The 5,346-nt window shown below is 40.2% G+C and overlaps 1 long non-coding RNA gene across 1 annotated transcript; it reads left to right on the top strand.

Annotated features, from left to right (window-relative positions):
* Positions 1–2,291: 2,291 nt before the first annotated feature.
* Positions 2,292–3,411, top strand: LOC124386560. The gene is made up of 3 exons (XR_006925948.1): positions 2,292–2,346; positions 2,651–2,754; positions 3,182–3,411. It is a non-coding gene; the product is annotated as an uncharacterized LOC124386560 (long non-coding RNA).
* Positions 3,412–5,346: the final 1,935 nt, after the last annotated feature.

Below are 5,346 nucleotides of genomic sequence, written 5' to 3' on the forward strand. Positions count from 1 at the left end.
TCTTTCTTTTCTTTAAATATGAAAAAAGTGCTTTGCATCAGCTATCAGCCCTGGCGCTATCTCTCCACTCGTTCTCTCCTGTCTGTGTGAGAAATGTTTTTCCTGCTCGGCTTCCTGGCAAAGCCGAGGGAGCGGCGAGCAGATGCCAGCAAGACATCAAAACAATGAGAAGGGATAGAGAGAGAGAGAGAGAGAGAGAAGACCAAGACAACAAAATCATCTATCCCTCCTGTGGGAATATCACTGTATGTGTGTGTGTATTAGATGTTAGGGGTGACATGCAGAACCACCCCCACACAGTTATCATTTCCCCCTTATGCTACAGTTAGCGTCCTCCTCCTGAAATCTGCCCAGTAGATGAAACATCATAAAGAAACCCCCAGCTAGCATAAACAGCTAACACATTCGCTAATCTTCCACAACAATGAGAGGATTAGTGTTTACCGCTTCCTAGTGTAAACGAGTCACCATGCTAACTAACACACACACACACACACACACACACACACACACACACACACACACTAAGTTCCAGAAATTCAAAGTGAATGAAAATGCAGTTCACAGCGTTTACACACCAATACTGGATTCTGATTGGTTAGAAAGTCCTGTATTTGTGAATGAGTGAGTGTGAAAGTGAGTGAGAGTGTAAGATTGTGTGTGCACTGGGCTAATCTCCACCTGTTAGCTTCAAAAGTGTGTGTGTTAGCATAAGTGTGTGTGTGTGTGTGTGTGTGTGTGTGTGTGTGTGTGTGTGTGTGTGTGCACTAGGCTAATCTCCATCTGTTAGCTTCAAAAGTGTGTGTGTTAGCATATGTGTGTGTGCATGTGTGTGTGTGTGTGTGTGTGCACTAGGTTAATCTCCACCTGTTAGCTTCAAAAGTGTGTGTTAGCATAAGTGTGTGTGTGTGTGTGTGTGTGTGTGTGTGTGTGTGTAGAAGGTTAGGGTGATGTCGGTGAGTCAGTGATGATCTGCTGATGGATAAAGATTGGTGTATGAAGAGGAAGAGGATGAGGAAGAGCAGCTAAATGTTGTGTAAAAGCTCATTGAGATGTAATGAATTTGAAATGAACACAGAGGCCAGGCTTCCTTCACTGACACTGAAGATTGTGGTCAGAAGTTTTGGGACACTTGAATTCTCCAGCCAGATGTGGTTCTTCTCCAACTGTTAAACAAAGTTAGAACACACAGTTGTATCAGACATCTTTAGATGCAAAAGCATAAAATTCTTCCTTCACTTGAACTAGGAGACCCAAAACTCGCTCCAACATGGCAATGCACAAAGCCAGCTCCATGAAGTTATGCTTTATATGGTTTGGAAGATCTGGAAGATCTCCTGTTATAGAGCTTCAACCCTATTGAACATGAATCGAACACTAACTGCACCCCAGACCTCCTCACCTTCTCATCTACATCAGAACCTGACTTTACCAACACCCGTGTGAATGGAGATTAAATGTGGAATACACATAGCAATCTGATGGTCAGGTGTCCACAAACTTTTGGCTGTAGAGTGTATATGTGTGTAGAGCTGAACGTGGTTTATCAGCCTGGAGGTTTCATGTTGAGGGAAAATGGCAGATCTGAGGACTTCCTGCGAAACACATTATTCAGAATTCTATTTCAAATCATTTCTTCAAAAACACTCTTTAAAGATGGCGCCCGCGGGTCTTCTCTTTGTCCCGAGTAAAAGCAGCTTTAGAGTGCTAATCGGCTCTGCAGTTGAAAAGGATGGAGACGCAGTGTACCGAGAACCGAAACCCTCTTTACACCGGGATTAGCCGAGTGGAAGCTGCCCGCTATGCTAACAGATATTCAGCACCACATTAGCATGTTTGTTAATTTTTTTTAAATAAATTGCGCCGTTTCTGGATCCTGATTGGTCAGAAATTCATTTGCCTGCTATACGCTATCGTTTCTATAGTAACGGCTCATTCGTGCGGACGTGGATGACAAGTGATACACGTAAATGGGTCTAAACAAACTGTTGTCGAAACGTTTACATTTATGGAAGGAGTCCGTAAAACAAAAACAACAATCAAACCAGAAATCAGAAATTAGCAGCGTAGATTATTCTAGCGAAGTCGTTCTGCTCGGTGAACAGAATTAACGTGGAAACCAACGTGAAATTGTGTCCTCTATTAGTGGCTCAGGAAAGCCCTCGAGGCATGTACATGTACTGCAAACATGATTGGCTGTTTATAGTGAAGAGGCGGGGCTTGAGCAGAACATCCGCCATTTTTAGAGTTGTTCTTATTTAAAGCAGTTTTCCATGTCGCTGTTATTACTAAATGGATCCATGGATGAGATGGATGGTGAATTTGGCAGATCTTTCTCCTGACACGGTTGGTGGTGTTTTGTCTGCTTTTATAAACATTAATGAGGTCCAACATCAGAAAATCACCCCTATAAGTTTATCTCTAATGAGTGGGACGAACTTCTTGTGATGGAATGAGTTAGAAACCTGGAGAGGAATCAGACTCAAAAGAAGCATGAGGATCCTCAACAACAAACGTCCATTCATTACATTTCCTTAGTTGTTGAGCTTTTACCTGTTCACCGATGGAGACTTGAGTGTAAAACATGTTGATTTTATATTTATTACAGTCCGAGTTCATCCTCATGGTTCTTGAGTTTAAACTTCCACAGGAACCTTCACGCATCTCATGGATCTTTAGACTGTTCATGTTGAGAACATCTTCAACATCCTCAGCTGCAGCAAGTGGTCTCCAACAAACGAGAACCTCATCCAGGTGCAGGGCGTCTACGCTACTCAGCCTTCAGATTCTTTTTCATCATCACTTCACCTTACCTTTTACTCAACCTTCACCTTTATTTGGTCTTCATATCTCTTTTTTTTTCTATTTCTCTCTTTCTGTTTGCATGCCTATCTATCTATCTATCTATCTATCTATCTATCTATCTATCTATCTATCTATCTATCTATCTATCTATCTATCTATCTATCTATCTATCTGTCTGTCTATCTATCTATCTATCTGTCTGTCTGTCTGTCAGTCTATCTGTCTATCCATCTGTCTGTAAACCAGTCTATCTGCCTTCTGTCTCTCCATCTCTCTGACATTCTATCTGTCTATTTTTCCGTCTCTCTCTGTTTCTTCCCTTCTTTCAGTCTTTTTCTCTCTCACACACACCTTCGCTCTTCATGCATCTCTACAGTTCCTGCCTCGTCTGTGGGATTTCAGAGTCACACTGAGACTCTACAATCCTCAGCTCCACGTCACAGCACTCGCTGTCCCACAGAGACCGGAACAGAGGGATGAGGGACAGAAGAATATTGATTCCTTCAACTTTGTTCTTCAATCTTTGTTCAAGATTTCACAATTTTATTTTTTATTTTTAAATAAATTGTTCAAACAGATCATTAAAGCTCACAAACTCTGTTCCTATAGTGATGTTCTGTCAGATGTTCTGTCAGCACTAATGATAAAAACTTATTAGTTTAATATATTTAATTTTATCATTAATGTGATTATCAGTATAAACGTGATTTAGGAGAAAACCTTCTATAAAAATATAATGTTAATGTTTAAAAGATAAATCTAAGTTTGTGCTTGTTAGCGATCTGTCTGGCATGAGTGATGATCATTTACATCTACAAACTTCTGATCATCGTGTCAGAAATTCTGTCACATTAACAAAGTTTTAGTAGATTACAATGTTAGCATTCACTGAAGAGGCGTGGCCTCTGTGTGCCAGTCTCTGTGAAGGAGGTGTGGCCTGGGTGTGTCAGTCTCTGTGAAGGAGGTGTGGCCTGGGTGTGTCAGTCTCTGTAAGGGAGGTGTGGCCTGGGTGTGTCAGTCTCTGTGAAGGAGGTGTGGCCTGGGTGTGTCAGTCTCTGTAAAGAAGGCGTGGCCTGGGTCTGTCAGTCTCTGTAAGGGAGGTGTGGCCTGGGTGTGTCAGTCTCTGTGAAGGAGATGTGACCTGGGTGTGTCAGTCTCTCTGAAGGAGGCGTGGCCTGGGTGTGTCAGTCTCTGTGAAGGAGGCGTGGCCTGAGTGTGTCAGTCTCTGTGAAGGATTCTGTCATTCTTGACTCTCCATGTTGTTTTCTCTGTGTTTTGCTTTGTCAAGTGTGTGTGTGTGTGTGTGTGTGTGTGTGTGTGTTGCAGTGATGCAGATGACAGATGGACCTGGATGTTCTCCAAACTCTGGCTTTGTGGAAAAAATCCCCTGTGCAAAAAAAAAAGAGAAAAAGCAGGTCAGCACCAGCACACAACAAGGCTTTTAACACACCTGTGTGTGTGTGTGTGTGTGTGTGATAGAGATAGAAAAAGAAAACTACTTAAAGAAAGAAAGAGAATTAAAGCAATAAATAACAGAAAGGATACAAAAAAGATGGATGGATTGAAAGAGGAAATAAATGATTGTAATATCAAAGATATGAGAAAAAGAAGAAAAGAAAAGAAAAGAAAAGAAAAAAAAAAAGAAAAGAAAAGAAAAGAAAGGGCAAACAATCTCATTAGCATAATAATAATAATAATAATAATAATAATAATAATAATAATAATAATTTGTTTGTTTGTTTGTTTGTTTGTTTGTTTGTTTGTTTGTTTGTTTGTATCAGTTGTTTAGATCTTAATGCAGGTTTGTAGTTTGTCTGTGTTGTATTTCCGTAGCAGTTTGTTGTGTACTGATGGTTGTGTAAATTGTTTAGTGTAACAGGATGTTATTGTGTAGGCCGTGTCCATTAACACACTCCTGAGGTCAGAGGTCAGATTGAGATGTGCGCTTCGTCTTTCAGCCCGGTGACGGGAACGAGGACGGGAAGAAGCCCTGAGGGTTCAAAAACATTTGACCTTGAATGACCTTTTGTGCTTGGATTCTCTGAACGTCCGATTCACGAAATTTCTCAAACGTAACCATAATCATTCGTCCTGCTTTTCTTTTCTTTAAAAAAAAAACAACAAAACATTAAAAGTACAAAAACATCTATTTGAGGTAAAAATGTTCCGCCTGTAGAATCCGGCTCAACCATTAACTCGTGGTTCGTTTGGTTCAGAGGAGCAGGTGTGAAGTTCACCACCTCAAACACCGACCTTTTTACGAATAAATCATTTTTTATGAATATTTTTCTCACATAATTACATTTCTGGACTTTTATTTTTTGTTCTTGGCTCCTATTTAAACGAATTAAAGCAAAAAAACAAATCAGACTTCAGAGTAAAAATTAAGCAGCGTTTGTCTGATAGTTGATATAAAAATATGCTGTTTACACACAGCTTTAATTCTGTATTGTGTTTTGTTTATTTTTTCAGCATCAGTAAATAATTACAGTAAATAAATCTACACACTTCACTGTAATACATCATATCACAGTTTATAAA

The sequence above is a fragment of the Silurus meridionalis genome, chromosome 5, assembly GCF_014805685.1.
Source record: "Silurus meridionalis isolate SWU-2019-XX chromosome 5, ASM1480568v1, whole genome shotgun sequence".
Lineage (NCBI taxonomy): Eukaryota > Metazoa > Chordata > Actinopteri > Siluriformes > Siluridae > Silurus > Silurus meridionalis.